The sequence below is a fragment of the Diospyros lotus genome, chromosome 7 (assembly GCF_014633365.1).
Source record: "Diospyros lotus cultivar Yz01 chromosome 7, ASM1463336v1, whole genome shotgun sequence".
Lineage (NCBI taxonomy): Eukaryota > Viridiplantae > Streptophyta > Magnoliopsida > Ericales > Ebenaceae > Diospyros > Diospyros lotus.
In genome coordinates this window covers 8,369,226-8,387,147 of record NC_068344.1, presented here as the reverse complement: position 1 = coordinate 8,387,147, position 17,922 = coordinate 8,369,226, and the positions used below count along the sequence as shown (strand labels likewise).

Genomic DNA, 17,922 nt, shown 5'->3' with positions numbered 1-17,922 from the left:
GGTCATCACCACAGTAGCTGGGTCGCCCATTCTACGACATAAATTCAAGGACCCTGTTTTCTTCTTCCCTGTTTTTGCTGCACAAACCGAGATCCCCTCCACTGGATTGCCATTTAAACCAGGTGCCACTTGATCATGGGACTCACGAATGCTCATCCCCTTGTCTTGTAAGCTCCTATGTTGGGCCTTAATAGGTGAGAAAATAGGGACTTCCACACCCCCTGTTTTCTTCTCCCCTGTTTCCAGCGCTGCATCTCGCGTATCTGACTCCACCAAACTGTCATCCGACACCACCAAATTGTCATCTTTGCTCATCTTCTCCCTTATCATGCTCGACATGATGGCCGAGTTTAAGGAATCATCCATGATATGCGCTAGAGAGTCCTCGATTTTACTATTAATCCCTCGAGCTGAGTTTTTGACGGAAACAGAGGGCCGTGAACCAGCTTCCTTACCCTTCGCCTTAGATCTTAGTGTCTTGGACACATCTCCGTCTTGCTAAAGAAAACTCTTGAACTCCCTTACAGAGCCTCTTTTCATACTTTACTTCATCTCCTTCTCCTTCAACTTCTCCGCTTGAGGAAGCAAAGCCTCCTGAGGTTCTATATCCTTACCAGACGCTCGAGACCCCATCGGTATTCTGTCCGACGGCTTAATACTGAATGCCTTCAGGACATCTTCAACTGATGGCCCAATCGCCTTACTTGCTTCCGTCGCCCTCTTCCTACCCATGAAGAAACCGTCATTATTGCTGCTCGTCCTCGTCGCGCTAGGCTAGTGGGCCAACTCTCTAGGGGGGAGTTAAAGTGGCAGAGTAGGCAAAGTTGAGTGCGATATCAATGGCATGGGCGAGAGTAACAGCAAGGCAAGAGTTCTTTTTAGGGAAAGAGATTTTTACTTGGGGTTTGTCTGATAGAAATATGAGCGCGTATATTGCACGCACATAGATTCCCCCACTAGAGTATTTAAGAGACTCTAAATTAAAAGCTGAGGGACGTAATAGATACCTCTTTAAGTTGAGGGGGCTAAGTGGTTAAATGAGAAAAGGTAAGGGGGTTAGATATGACTTTAGCCTATATATATATAATAATATGTGAGGATGGATGGAGGATTGAAACGGAAGAAGGCTTCCATGCCAGGGGACTAAATCTAGGGCGACCACACACATCTTCTCTATATATATTATTATATTGGATTGAGTCAGGGAGGCAGGAATTGGGAAGCGAGGGAGATTGGAGACTTCTCTGCAGCGCATAGTGGGACACAGGGAGAAGAACGGAACAGCAAGCGGAAGACTTACGCACGCAAGTCAATTCCGAGCCAGTGCAATTGCGACCCAGATCTGTTTCAAATTTGGGCAGGAAGCATCTTTCTCTCTTTTTCAATTTCAATATTTATTTTTATTTTAATAATGTCTAGCTAAATTATTTTAGCTAGGGTTTGGATGGATTTTAATTCTGAAATTATGTGAATATTTGTTTGGTTCAATTCAAAACCCAATTATTATTTGCGTGAGGAATTTATATTGTTGTATTTAATGCTTTAAAAAATTGGCCACCTTTAATGATTCAATGATTTATGCATGCCTGACTAAAGAATTGTTATAAATTAGATCCATAGGTAATATAAATCACATGCTTGACTATGAGATCGAAAAATTATTAGCTCATGTGTGGGAATCGAGAAAACTTAGTGAGTTAAATTCCCTTCCGAGATTAGAGGTTTCCAAATAACTTAATGCTTATTTATTTCGTTGATATCTGCTCAGAAATCTGACAGTGAAATTGAATTAATAAAGGATTAATATGACTTGAGAAAGCTTATTAATTAATTGAGGGAAATCCATCATCACATGCAAATAATTATAAAATAATGTAAAAGTATTTGTGGTTTTGAATCAGGTTGAATAGATAATTAGATAATCCAGATTAAATGAAATCTAAACCCTAGTGCATTCATTAATTAATCTCTCTCCCAAAGAATTCAGTTTTCTATTTATTTTTCTTTTTATTTATCCAATTAATAATTAATTCAACTTAGGCTAATTAAAATTGTTTTGATATTGTGATCTAGTCCTCGTGGGATCGACACTCTTTTTATCACTATATACATATTTGACTAGGGTGCACTTGCCTTAGTTAATTGTGCATAAATCAAATATCAAGTTTTTGGCGCCATTGCCGGGGATTAGTTTATTACATATCAAAACTACATAATTTAGCCTTAGATTGAATATCTTTTTGTTTTCTTTTAGGTTTTGCAATTTTAATTTAATTTTATTATTTATTATTTATTATTTTTTTCATCTTTTATAAATTTTATTTTTAATTTTTTTTAATTTTTAGTATTTTTCTTTTTCTTTGTAGGTTTCAATAGTGCATGACATGCATTAGTGGTGGAGAATTGATACCCCTTGATTAAGAAATTGAAAAAACTCTAAAAAAGCAAAAGAAGAAGAAAAAGAGCAAGATGGAGCAAGAACAACAGACTCAAAATAATCCAAGGACATTGAGCTCATATGCTACACCTACTCTGGATGGCACTACATCAAGCATTAGGAGGCTCAATGTGCAATCAAACAACTTCGAGATTAAGCTTGCAATTATTCAGATGATCCAGAAGAGTGTACAATTTTCTAGCCCAATGATGATTCGAACTCTCATATTGCTAATTTTCTTGAAATATGTGATACTTTTAGGCATAATGGAGTTAGTGAAGATGAAGTTGGACTTAGGTTATTTCCCTTTTCCTTGAAAGATAGAGTAAAAAAATGGCTTAATTCTCTTCCAGCAGGTTCTATTATTACATGGAATGATTTGGCACAAAAGTTTTTATCTAAATATTTTCCACCTTCTAAAACGGCTAAATTAATGAATGACATAACAACTTTTTCACAATTTGGTAATGAATCCTTATATGAGTCGTGGGAGAGATTTAAAGAAATGCTTAGGAAATGTCCTCACCATGGTCTACCTATTTGGATGCAAGTGCAAACTTTTTATAGTGGCATTAATCAATCTTCTCGTTCGATGTTAGATGCAACTGCAGGTGGTACCCTTATGAGAAAAACTCCTGAGAAAGCATATGAACTTTTGGAGGAGATGGCAACCAACAGTTATCAATGGGACAATGAGAGAGCAAATAAAAAGGGAGTTGGAATTTATAATGTTGATTCTATCACTGCTTTATCTGTTCAAATTGCTGAATTAAATAAAAATTTGGGTAATCTGGGGGTTTCAGCTATGAATGCTTCTTCTTCTTCTTGCCCCCATTTTCTTTCTTGTGAGCTTTGTGGGCGAGGGGGACATGCTAGTGTAGATTGTCAAGTAGGAAATCATTTTTCTTTTGGTTCTTCTGAACAAGCTAATTTTATTTCTTATGGTGGCAACAGGTCAAATTTTAATCCCTACTCTAACACTTACAATCCAGGACGGAGGAGCCATCCTAATCTTTCTTGGAGTAATAATCAACAAAGAGTACCCCCCGGCTTTCAACAACAACATCAAATTCCACAGGAGAAGAAGCCGAATTTGGAAGATATGATGGCAAAGTTTATCAATAGTACAGAGGCAAGAGTGCAAAGCTTGGAAACTCAAATTGGACAACTTGCCCAGGCAATTTTAGAAAGACCACAAGGAGGCTTGCCTAGCAATACTGAGAAGAATCCAAGGGAGCATGTAAAAGCCATCACTTTGCGAAGTAGAAAAGAACTTGAAAATAAAGAAAAAGATGAAGAGCATTCAAAAGAAAAAGAAAGCCAAGGGCTTAAAGCCAAAGAAGAGGATCGTGATTTATCAATGGAGAAAAATGGGAGTTCTTTTTCACTTAATTTAAAATCTTACAAACCTCATCTTCCTTTTCCTAAAAGATTTCTAAAGGCTAACTTGGATAAACAATTTGCTAAATTTTTAGAAGTGTTTAAAAGGTTGCATATTAACATCCCTCTTCTTGATGCTATTTCTCATATGCCAAGTTATGCCAAATTTTTCAAAGAAATAATTTCAAACAAAAGGAAGTTGGAGGAATTTGAGATAGTGAAACTTAATGAAGAATGTTCTGCAATTCTACAAAACAAATTGCCTCCAAAACTCAAGGATCTAGGGAGCTTTTCTATTCCTTGCACTATTGGTGAAATTAATTTTGATAAAGTTTTATGTGACCTTGGTGCAAGTATTAATTTGATGCCCTTTTCTGTTTTTAGGAAGCTTGGCTTACAAGAACCAACACCCACCACTATTTTTCTTCAATTGGCTAATAGAAGTATCAAATATCCAAGGGGAGTAGTGGAAGATGTCTTGGTAAAAGTAGATAAATTTATTTTTCCTGTTGATTTCATTGTTTTGGACATAAAAAAAGATTATGATATGCCCCTAATTTTAGGGAGACCTTTTCTTGCCATAGGGAGGGCTTTGATTGATGTCCAGCAAGGAACACTTAGCTTTAGAATTCATGATGAGACAATTATTTTCAATGTGTTTAAGGCTACAAAATATTCTAATAACAATGAAAAAGAAGTCTTTAGGATAAATGGCATTGATGATTTGGTAGAGAGAATAGATGAGCCTATAAAAAATTGTATTGCTAACTCTTTTGATGAGTAGGAACAAATTTTAAATGCCAAGAACAAGGTCGTGGGTGTGGGCTATTTGAAAAAAAAAACAAAAATGTTGTCCATCCAAAAGAGACAAGTTGTTACCTTTGGATGTTTCTTCTTCTTCTTCAAAAGCCAGGCCACCAGGTCATGAAAAGGAAAGGTTGATAAGGGTGTTGAGGGAGCAAAAGAAGTGGATTGGATTGAGAGTTGCTAGCATTCAAGGAATAAGTCCATCAATTGGCACAAACAAAGTTTTAATGGAAGAAGGATTCAAGCCTCCGTGAAGAAGGAAACCTAGTCAAGCTAATGACTATAAAGAAGCGCTTGATGGGAGGCAACCCATTCGAAATATTATTTATTTATTTATTTATTTCTTTTAATTTTTAGAATATTCTTGGATTGATTTTTTATTTCATTTTGTTTTCGTTTTAGGACTTGTTGAATCAAGAAATCCGGCCCGTCTTCTTCAAAAGAATAAGGGCAACAATCTTCAAGCATCCCAAGAAGGTTTACATCAGGGGAATATTACTTTTCTTTTCTTCTTTTCTTATTTTTAAACATTGGGGACAATGTTTAATTTAAGTGTGGGGGTGGGAAATTTAATAATTCTCAAATTTTTTTTGATTGAAAAAAAAAAAGGGAAGAAGAAATATATAATGTGCATGAATGATGATTTTCTTTAAAAAAATGTTTTATTTTCATGTTTAGGCCAATTTCATGTTTCCTATATTAACTTTGGTTCAATGCATAGTTAATTCAAAATTGGGAATTGTTCTATTTGATTATTGATTCTAGATTTAACGGTGTTAAGGAAAAGGAATTGATTATGCCGGATTATCATAATTGTTGAAATATATGCTTTTTGATAAAATTCATGAGATTTTGAGATTATGTGTAGTGACCCGTTATAGGGCCTAGAAATTTTAATTAAAATAATTATTTTGAGAATGGAATTTTTGGAAATTAATTGGAGATAAATTAATAAGTTGGAATTTTGAGATATTTAAATTATGGAAAAAGGGTTTAAAGGAATTTTTGAGATTTTAAGAAATTGAGTTTTGTGGAGATTTTGAGTTAATTAAATTAAGGGTAGTTTTGGAAGAAATTAATTAAGCATTTAATTAAAGAGAAAATTGAAAGTTATATTGGGAGAGGGAGTCACGTAGGGTTCAAGGGGCAATGTTATATTTATATATATATATATATGTGTGTGTGTGTGTGATTTGAGGCTTGAAGATCTCACGTCGTTGGGAATAAAACTGTAACGACCCATTAGAGGGCCCAGTATTTATTCAGAAATTATTTAATTAATTATTGAAGCATTGATTAAGATATTTTGCCAATTAATTATTTAATGTGGCAATTTAGAGATTTTGAAGGAAAAAAATAGCATTTATTTCTTTTTAATGTTGGAGTTAAAGGAATTTGCCAAGATGGCAATTTAGATTTTTAATCGAGAGAATAGTATTTAAATGACATTTATTTTGTGGAAATTAAATGCAAGGGCATGAAGGTAATTTTGGAGTTTTATTATTATTTGAGAGTTTTAATAATAATTTTTATATTATTATTAATTAAGTGGGACTATGTATTTAAAGAAGAATGAGAATCCATGTATGAGATGGAATTGGATTAAGAGTCTCCTAGTCCCAATAGGAGAAGGTTTTGAGAGTCTCCAAGTTCAATTGGGAGAGGGATTCCAAGTTATAAAAGGAAAGGGATCTAGGACTTTATGTCTATATATAGAGCCTATTAGCTTAGCTTTTCTTCACACCGTGTGAAGAACAGAAATGCCAAGAGATAGCAGAGGCTTGCTAGAGTCTTCAGGATCGCTCCAGGGTTCAATCAAAGAGTTCTATCAGGCAAGTATTCTTCCTGTAATCCCTTCCATTACAGATTCATATCAGTTTTTCAGATTATTCCAGTTCTTCATTGAGTTCTCAGATTTTATATCAGTAAATAGAGACGTATATATATATATATATGCGTATAACAGTGAAGTTATGAGCAAGTTTTATTAATCCTTATCCATTTTGGATTGCAAGTTCTATTAATCCTTATCCATTTTGGATTGCAAGTTCTATTAATCCTTATCCATTTTGGATTGCAAGTTCTATTAATCCTTATCCATTTTGGATTGCAAGTTTCATTAATCCTTATCCAATTTGGATTGCAAGTTCCATTAATCCTCATCCATTTTATATTGCAAGTTCCATTAATCCTTATCCATTTTGGATTGCAAGTTCTATTAATCCTCATTCATTTTGGATTACAAATTCCATTAATCCTGATCTATTTTGGATTGCAAGTTTTATTAATCTTTATCCATTTTGGATTGCAAGTTCCATTAATCCTTATCCATTTTGGATTGCAAGTTCTATTAATCCTGATCCATTTTGGATTGCAAGTTCCATTAATCCTGATCCATTTTGGATTGCAAGTTCTATTAATCCTTATCCTTTTTGGATTGCAAGTTCTATTAATTCTTATCCATTTTGGATTGCAAGTTCTTATCCATCTTGGATTGCAAGTTCTATTACTCTAAGTTCTAATATCCGGATATGATACATCCGGAAATGTCAAGATAATATCCGGATGTCTCGCCTAATATCCGGATGCCTGCCTCAAAAGTTAAATTTTTCATTCGAATAGTCCCCAGTTATATCTGAATGCATCAGTGAGATATCCGGATGACCAGAATCATATCCGGATGTCCTAGTTCATGTTCGAATACATCCCAGCATATTCGAATAAGCTTCTTCTTTGAATGCCAGCGTATCCGGATGAGCCTTCTTCATATCCGGATGTCTTTCATCATATCCGAATATCCTTCCTGATATCTAGATGACTTTTCCAGAAATCCAATTTAGCTTCCAGTGAGTCCTAATTCAAGTTTAATTCAATTAATGTATTCAATACCTTCCAACATTGAATTCATAAGCCAGAACATGACAAGTTAATCATACCCATACCTTAAATCATAGTTCATTGAATCTTTGTATTCTAATATATAGATGAAGATCATATCATGTTCAGCATTATTATAACATGATCAGCATTATTTTATGAGATTATGTGCATACATTTTGGTATGAGCATTGAGCATGACTTTATATGGAGCACTACATATCGTGTGCTAGCATTTATGTGAGCATTGCATTGCATTATGCGCGCCAGGCGGCTTGTCCGCGGGGATCCCATCAGTTTCAGTTTCAGCTCAATTTATGAGTTGCTCACCTGGTGGCAACTAGGGGGCTAGAGGCTTTGCCCACAGTATGTGCTTACAATTTTTATGTATGCATGTTTCAGATCAGACAAGTATGTATTATCAGATTATGTGGGCTTATGAGCCAGAGTTGCATACCTGCATTTAGTTTACAGTTTATACGCATTACATTTTTATGAATGCAATCAGACAGTGATTATTCAGTACAAGTTCAGTGAGTTATTTATTAGTATCAATATTCTTCGATTCAGCTTCAATATTCTTTCCACCTTATTACTTGCTGAGCTTTTGTAGCTCACCTTGTACTCTTCACCCCTCCAGGTTCTAGCAGGGGAGTATCAGATGTGGGGCTTAGCAGCAGTGTTCAGTAGTGTGTGTACGTGGAGCCGCTCAAGATAAAAGATGTCTGGGAGTTTGTTGAGTTTTATAGTGTTTTCTCAGTTTAGATCTATTTTATATTTTAGTTGAGGGATTATCCCTTAGTCAGAGTTTATGCTTTTCAGTTTGTAATGACTCAGAGTTTTTATTCCAGTTGATTGAGATGTTCAGTCATGGTATCAGATTTCAGTTTATCAGCTAGTTTTATTTTTATTTTCCTGAGTAGCACCTCTTCTCGGGCAGTTCTAGGAGATGGGGTGTTATAGTATTGGTATTAGAGCGGTGTTTTAAGGAGTCTCCCGTACACACATAGGATGTTGGGTAGAGTTAGGACTTGTGTCAGTTAGTTAGATAAGTTAGCTCAATTAACAGTATTTTAACCCTAAGTGGTGATGCAGAAAGATGAGTAATAGAGGTGGATGACCCCATACTCGCAGTCAGACTGCTTCTATACAGGACGAAGTTCCAGTGTCCACACCAGGCTCACCAGGAGTGTCAGTCGCAATCTACGGCAGGATTGGCCGAGATGTGAGGTATGTTAGTAGGATTGATGAGGTGGTAGATACCCTAGTTATTAATTAGGCAAGCACTAGTTCCCCAAGAAGTAGGAGGTAGTAGTGGCAATAAGCTAGTCACTCCAACAGCTCTAGTTGTGGAGGCAGATACAGGGAGTTAGCTATTAAAGAATTTCATGGCCTTCCGACTATCAGTATTCCATGGAGGCACAGATGCAACAGCGGTTGAGAATTGGATGCTATTGATTGTACGGACGATCGCCGAGTGCAACTTAGCACATTCTTGTTTAGAGGCAATGCCGAGAGATGGTGGAAGACCACCCGCCAGAGGTTGGTAATCAAGAACCCACATGGGTCGAGTTTCAACAAGTATTCAATGGTGCTTATTACCCAGCGTGGGTCAAGGACCAGAAAGGTTTTGAGTTCGTTGAGTTGGTGTAAGGTACCAAGACAGTGGCCCAAGGTGAGGTAGAATTTACAGTCTTGACTAAATAGGCCTCAGAGTTAGTATCCCCTGAAGCAAAGAAGGCTGCTAAATTTTAGATAGGATTGCGTGCTGATATTTGCCACGCTTTTGGAAGAGCTCAGAGTGTGGATTATGCCATAGCAGTTCAGAAAGCATATGCTATCAAGAGAAATGTTTGAGAATTGCTAGATCGAGGTACATGATAAAAAGTTATTTGGAGACTTAGAAATTTTTGATGTTAGGAATTTTGATTTGATCCTTGGCATGGATTGATTGTTACGGCATTATGCAAGAGTTGACCATCGACAGAAGATTATTGACTTTGATCTACCTCGATAGCCGGTTCAGATATATATAGGAGTCAAGCCTATGGCTACGATTCCTATGATCTCAGTGATGAAAATAGAGAAGTTGTTGTGTGATAGATGTGAAGCTTACCTAGCTAGCTTTTGTTACCTTAGATGAGGGAACTAATAAGAAGTTGTTTGAGGTGCCAGTTGTACAAGATTTTTCAGATGTTTTCCTTGATAAATTACTAGGATTACCTCCTCGGAGAGGAGCAGAGTTTACTATTGAGTTATTGCCTAGTATACAGCCTATTTCTGAGGCACCATATCGAATGGCACCTGATGAGCGAAAGGAATTGAAAGCCTAGTTAGAAGAATTAATAGAAAAAGGTTTTTATCCAACCCAGTTCATCCTTATGGGGCACACCAGAATGGTTTGTGAGGAAGAAAGATGGATCTTTAAGGTTGTGCATAGATTATTGCTAGTTGAATCAGGTGACAATGAAAAATAAGTATCCTTTACCTCTAGTGGATGACTTATATATTAGACTAGTTGCGAAAAGCTAAGGTATTCACGAATATAGATTTAAGATCAGGATATCATCAGGGTGAGTCAGAGATGATAATATTCAGAAGACAGTATTTAGGACTCGCTATGGACACTATGAGTTTGTGGCGATGTCATTTGGGTTAACGAATGCTCTAGTTGTTTTCATGGATTTGATGAATCGAGTTCTACGTGAGTACCTAGATTGCTTCATTATTGTCTTCATAGATGATATTTCAGTTACTCACCCAATGTAGAGGAGCATACAGAGCATCTTGCTTTGGAACTATAGAGGCTCAGAGAAGAGCAACTGTACGCTAAGTTCAGCAAGTGTGAGTTTTGGCTCACTTATATTGGATTTCTAGGTCATGTGGTGTCTGGAGACAGTATTTCAATGGATCCAGATAAGACTAAAGCAGTTATGGATTTAGCCGAGACCGATGACAATGACAGAGATATGTAATTTTCTAGGTCTTGCAGTCTATTATAGGCGAATCATTGAGGGATTTGTTCGTTTATCTTCCCCTATAACTAAGATAACAAGGAAATGAGAGAAGTTGGAATGGAATGACGCATGTGAACATGCTTTCCAAGAATTAAAGTAGAAGTTGACTACTACACCAATTTTAGCCATACCAAGAAGTGGAGAGAAATATACCATCTACAGCGATGCATCCCATTCAGGTTTGGGTTGCGTATTGATGCAAGAAGGTTGAGTTAATGCTTATGCCTCAAGACAATTGAAGAAACACGAGGTGAACTTCCCTACACATGATTTAGAGTTAACAACGATAGTATTTGCATTAAAGATATGGAGACACTATTTATATGGTGAGAAGGTTGAGATTTATACAGATCATAAGAGTTTACAATATCTTCTATCCTAGAAAGAATTGAACATGAGGCAAAGACGTTGGGTCGAGTTATTCAAGGACTTCGACTGTGAGATTCTATATCATCCAGGAAAAGGCTAATGTAGTAGCCAATGCTTTGAGTCAGCGATAAGCTTCTATAGCTATGATGATGCTTCAAGAATGGAAGTTATTGGAGAAATTAAGTGCTTTATTTATTTCAGCCCTAGAGGATAGATCAGTGATGAGTTGCGCTTGGATAAGGGTGCAACTCGAGTTGTTTGATTTAATCAAGGACCAGCAATCAAAAGATAAGAAGTTGGCTTAGATTTAAGCAGATATTGAGAAATTTTCTCCTTTGAGATATACTATACGGAGTGATGGTATACTCTTATTTCAAGGATGTATTTGTATACCTGATGATGGAAGTCTTAAGCACGAGATTTTGAATGAAGCACACAAAAGTCGTTATACTATTTATCCAGGTGTTGCGAAGATATACCACAACCTAAAGTGATAGTATTGGTGGAGTGGTATGAAGAAAGATGTACAAAATATGTTTCATAGTGTTCAGTATGCCAACAAGTAAAAGCGGAACATCAGAAACCTATAGGTTTATTAGTTCCATTATCTATTCCAGAGTAGAAGTGGGATAATGTTGCTATGGATTTTTGTGATGGGTTTACCCAGGACTACTAGAGGTTATGATGCTATATGGGTGATTGTTGATCGTTTGACTAAATCAACCTATTTTCTTCCTATTAAGAAGACTTATCCATTGAATAGATTAGCTAGAATTTATATCGAAGAGATCGTGAAGTTACACGGTGTTTCCAGCATTGTATCAGATAAAGATCCTCGTTTCACTTCTCATTTTTAGGGAGCTTTGCATGATGCATTTGGATCTCAGATAAAGTTTAGTATAGCATTTCATCCGCAAACAGATAGCTAGTCAGAAAGGACTATTAGGACTCTCGATAACAAGTTGAGAGCTTATATTCTAGATTTCCAAGGTAGTTGGGATGAGTATCCACATTTGGTAGAATTTGTCTACAATAATAGTTTCCACTCAAGTATTGGAATGTCACCCTATGAGGCTTTGTATGGGCGAATATGTCGATCGCATATGTTGGGAAGAGATTGGTGATAGGGTTTTATTATGTCTTGAAATTATTGAGTAGACATCAGAAAAGATCCGAGTGATCAAAGTTATAATGAAAACAACCCAAGACAGATAGAAAAGCTATACAGATAAGAGATGACGAGACCTCAAGTTTGAGGTAGGCGACCATGTTTGGTTGAGGGTCATGCCTATTAAAGGAGTTCGTAGATTTGGCGTAACAGGGAAGCTCAGTCCCCGTTACATCAGTTCATTTGAAATGTTGAGATGATAGGGACTTTGGCATATGAGTTAGCTTTGCCACCTCAGTTGTCTCATGTGCATAACGTGTTTCATGTTTCGATATTGAGGAAGTATGTGTCAGATCCTCAGCTTGTGATTGATTTTCAAACTCTTGAAGTTAGAGAAGATGTGTCTTATGAAGAGATGCCTATCAGTATTCTAGAGTGAAAAGAAAGGATTTTGAGAAATCGATCAATTCCTTTTGTAAAAGTGCAATGGCAACGTCACTTGTCGGAAAAGGTGACGTGAGAATTAGAAGAAGAGATAAGGAGCTTTGCCCTTCATTGTTTGAGTAACCAGGTACCAATTTGGATGACCAAATTCTTTTAAGGAGGAGAGAAATTGTAACGACCCATTAGAGGGCCCAGTATTTATTCAGGAATTATTTAATTAATTATTAAAGCATTGATTAAGAGATTTTGTCAATTAATTATTTAATGTGGCAATTTAGAGATTTTGAAGGAAAAAAATAGCATTTATTTCTTTTTAATGTTAGAGTTAAAGGAATTTGCCAAGGTGGCAATTTAGATTTTTAATTGAGAGAATAGTATTTAAATAGCATTTAAATGGCATTTATTTTGTAGAAATTAAATGCAAGGGCATGAAGGTAATTTTCGAGTTTTATTATTATTTGAGAGTTTTAATAATAATTTTTGTATTATTATTAATTAAGTGGGACTATGTATTTAAAGAAGAATGAGAATCCATGTATGAGATGGAATTGGATTAAGAGTCTCCTAGTCCCAATAGGAGAAGGTTTTGAGAGTCTTCAAGTTCAATTGGGAGAGGGATTCCAAATTATAAAAGGAAAGAGATCTAGGACTTTATGTCTATATATAGAGCCTATTAGCTTAGCTTTTCTTCACACCGTGTGAAGAACAGAAATGCCAAGAGATAGCAGAGGCTTGCTAAAGTTTTCAGGATCGCTCCAGGGTTCGATTAAAGAGTTCTATCAGGCAAGTATTCTTCCTGTAATCCCTTCCATTACAGGTTCATATCAGTTTTTCAGATTATTCCAGTTCTTCATTGAGTTCTCAGATTTTATATCAGTAAACAGAGACGTATATATATATAGATATGCGTATAACAGTGAAGTTATGAGCAAGTTTTATTAATCCTTATCCATTTTGGATTGCAAGTTCTATTAATCCTTATCCATTTTGGATTGCAAGTTCTATTACTCCTTATCCATTTTGGATTGCAAGTTCCATTAATCCTTATTCATTTTGGATTGCAAGTTTCATTAATCCTTATCCAATTTGGATTGCAAGTTCCATTAATCCTCATCCATTTTGGATTGCAAGTTCCATTAATCCTTATCCATTTTGGATTGCAAGTTCTATTAATCCTCATTCATTTTGGATTGCAAATTCCATTAATCCTGATCCATTTTGGATTGCAAGTTTTATTAATCCTTATCCATTTTAGATTGCAAGTTCCATTAATCCTTATCCATTTTGGATTGCAAGTTCTATTAATCCTCATCCATTTTGAATTGCAAGTTCCATTAATCCTGATCCATTTTGGATTGCAAGTTCCATTAATCCTGATCCATTTTGGATTGCAAGTTCTATTAATCCTTATCCATTTTGGATTGCAAGTTCTTATCCATCTTGGATTGCAAGTTCTATTACTCTAAGTTCTAATATCCGGATGCCTCCCTCAAAAGTTGAATTTTTGATTCGAATAGTCCCCAGTTATATCCGAATGCATCAGTGAGATATCCGGATGACTAGAATCATATCCGGATATCCTAGTTCATGTTCGAATACATCCCAGCATATCCGAATAAGCTTCTTCTTTGAATGCCACCGTATTCGGATGAGCTTTCTTCATATCCGGATGTCTTTCATCATATTCGAATATCCTTCCTGATATCTGGATGACTTTTCCAGAAATCCAATTTAGCTTCTAGTGAGTCCTAATTCAAGTTTAATTCAGTTAATGTATTCAATACCTTCCAACATTGAATTCATAAGCCAGAACATGACAAGTTAATCATACCCATACCTTAAATCATAGTTCATTGAATCTTTGTATTCTAATATATAGATGAAGATCATATCATGTTCAGCATTATCATAACATGATCAGCATTATTTTATGAGATTATGTGCATACATTTTGGTATGAGCATTGAGCATGACTTTATATGGAGCACTACATATCGTGTGCTAGCATTTATGTGAGCATTGCATTGCATTATGCGCGCCAGGTGGCTTGTCCGCGGGGATCCCATCAGTTTCAGTTTCAGCTCAGTTTATGAGTTGCTCACCTGGTGGCAACCAGGGGGCTAGGGGCTTTGCCCACAGTATGTGCTTACAGTTTTTATGTATACAGGTTTCAGATCAGACAAGTATGTATTATCAGATTATGTGGGCCTATGAGCCAAAGTTGCATACCTGCATTTAGTTTACAGTTTATGTGCATTACATTTTTATGAATGCAATCAGACAGTGATTATTCAGTACAAGTTCAGTGAGTTATTTATCAGTATTGATATTCTTCGATTCAGCTTCAGTATTCTTTCCACCTTATTACTTGCTGAGCTTTTGTAGCTCACCTTGTACTCTTCACCCCTCTAGGTTCTAGCAGGGGAGTATCAGATGTGGGACTTAGGAGCAGTGTTCAGTAGTGTGTGTACGTGGAGCCGCTCAAGATAAAAGATGTCTGGGAGTTTGTTGAGTTTTATAGTGTTTTCTCAGTTTAGATCTATTTTATATTTTAGTTGAGGGATTGTCCCTTAGTTAGAGTTTATGCTTTTCAGTTTGTAATGACTCAGAGTTTTTATTCCAGTTGATTGAGATGTTCAGTCATGGTATCAGATTTCAGTTTATCAGCTAGTTTTATTTTTATTTTCCTGAGTAGCACCTCTTCTCGGGCAGTTCTAGGAGATGGGGTGTTATAAAAACAGAGAAGGGAGGAGAAGCTGAGAGAGATTGAGAGAAGGAGAAATAGAGTGGAGGAGATTTACAGAGAGGTCTTTGATTATTAAGGCAAGTTCTAATCCCTCTTGTTCCTATGCAAGTTCCTTTATCCTTCTTCTCTTCTGTTTCATTACTTAGATTATACCTCTTAAGTCCATGATTTTCTTGGAGGCTCCACATTCATTATTGTCCCATTGGTTCTCTGTTGAGTCCATCCATATGTATATATAGAGATTTGTATAACTTTTATTTACAGCAACGTATGAATCTCTTGATTTATAAACTGAGTTTTCAATCCTGCTCTATTAGGATTTGATCATCCTAATCTTTCCTTTGGAATGGTTTAGCATTTAGAGTTTGATTGGATTTGAAGTATATGTATATATGTTGAGTTATATAGTTGCAGTAGCATATATATATATATGCATATACATATATCATTCATTGTTACAGAGATTTTGAGTTTGAGAGTTTTAATCCAGATTTGATCCTTTTCAATGGAGTTTAATGTTGTTTCAATAATTTATCCATGGTTGTGGCCATTAGAGGCATGATTTATATGAAGTTGTAGAGAGTTCTTCGTAGGAGTTTCAAATAACAAGTAGATTTCACTATAGCAATTTACTGTAGCGGTTGCACTGTAGCTAGCGGGGCACTGTAGCACTCGAATTTAATTTCAATTAATTTAATTATTTTTCTCTTATAATTTAATTACTCCTTCTTAATAAGTTTTAAAATTAAATTTAAAATAGTTATTAATAAAGTTTAATAAGATTTAATGAACACTTATACTTCGTAAATAATTCTTAAGCAAATTTTATACATCTAGCTTATCCTTAATGCCATAAGACTTGAGATGTATTATTTATCATTGAGTTGAAATTAAGATAAACATTATTGGATCCATTACACGATATTAATTTTTAAGAGATCTAATATTGGTTGCCCCAAAATAATTTATCAAATATTCAAAGTTTTAATGTTCTAAAATCCTTAAGACTTGTAATTGGAGTTTAATATTGCTTTTCAAGTTAAATGAATGCTAAGCTAATTGCCTTGGTTGAGGAGTAGTAATTAAATTGAGATAAGAGTCAAAGATTCCCTATTCTTATAATCGTTCCAAGATATTTAGTCTCTAATACATTGAGAATTAAGATAAATGCATTGCATGAGATTGTGATGAGATTTGTTATGAAATATGAGCATTCATGTTGTGTGAGCATTGGGCATTTTATTTATTGTGGAGCACTACATAATGTGTGCTAGCATATTGTTTGTGCATTGTTGCATTGAGGCGGCTTAGTCCGAGATGGGATCCCTTGAGCTCATTTTGAGATATTTGATTATCGGTAATTAGGGGCATCGTACGGCCCTAGCGAGATAATTATTTACACTCCTTATTGTGGAGTAGGGGTTTTAAAACCCTAGTGAGTATATGTGCTTATTTCTTTTGGTTGCAGGTTCAGCCACAGGCAGGTATGAGTTTATATTTAGGCCTTTGTGCCTTGAGTTGCATTTAAGGTGCATTGAGATTTATGTGAGACATGAGGCCATTATGTGCATACCTGCAGGAGATATATTCATTCTGAGCATCATCATATGAGAACCTGTGCAACCATAACAGTTTATTCAAATATATTAACTTTCATTAATGAGTTCGATTATAAGAAGAGTTAAGACATCCCTCAATTATGAGATTAGTTTTCCTTCAGTTTATATCGAGTTACCTTGTGGTATTGAGATGAGTTTTTTTTTTTATGAGTTCGAGGTTTTATTTTGACTCAGCCTATTATTTCTTTCATGCCTATTGCTTGCTGAGTCTTGTGACTCACCTTGTATTCTTCACCATTCCAGGTAGCGGCAAAAGAGTTCTCGAGTTGGGTTCTAGCAGTGGGATGCGTTAGATTGTGTACGTGGAAGCCACTCAAAACCTGAAAGATGTTTGGGTCATTTGGTATTTTGGTCATTTGACATTTAGTTATTTAATTCCGCAGTTGTCATTTATTTTATGAGGGATATTTATGTTCGATGTTGTCCATTTTGGGACTAGTACATTGAGATTTATATTTTCAGTATTTATGAGAGTTATTATTTGTTGTTATTCATTTATTCCTTATTTCATGTAGCACCTCCCTTGGTCTGAAAGGGGGTGTCTACATTATGCATGATTGATTATGTGAGAATAATATTGTGATTACTTCTTAAAACTAGGCCTAAACAGAGTTGAAGTAAAATGGGATAATGAAAAAAAAAAAGCAAAAAAAAAAAGAAGAAGAAAAAAAAATTGTTATTGCTATTTATCTACTCCTATGTTTTGAGTTGCTTAGTAGTAACTGGGGGTTGACAGTGTGCTCCTGCATCATCTTTCACGTCAAACGATAGTTCAAAATATGAGTATGCAAATGCATTCTAAGCATTTATTTAGGAAAGTAACCGGGTGTCTTCATCACAAAATGTCGATATTCGTGTCAAAAACCAAGTAATGCTTAGAAAAGAGTAATTAAAAAAAAAAATCATTATCCTTGTTACTCCTTATGTTTGTAGTAGTGGAAAGAAGTGATTGCAAGAAAACTATTCCATGATTCAATTGTGTTAGTTGCAAAATTACATGAATTAATTTTGAAGTATGTATGGCATCAAAAGTGACGATTTTGTATGATTAATTCTTTCAATTAATGCTTTTGAATTTAGAGTTGATTTGATAATATGAAGGGTAACCAATTTCGAGA

The 17,922-nt window shown here is 35.5% G+C and overlaps 1 non-coding gene across 1 annotated transcript; it reads right to left on the bottom strand.

Moving 5' to 3' along the window:
* Positions 1–2,864: 2,864 nt before the first annotated feature.
* LOC127807032 (small nucleolar RNA R71) lies at positions 2,865–2,971 on the bottom strand. Its single transcript, XR_008024569.1, has one exon. It is a non-coding gene; the product is annotated as a small nucleolar RNA R71 (small nucleolar RNA).
* Positions 2,972–17,922: the final 14,951 nt, after the last annotated feature.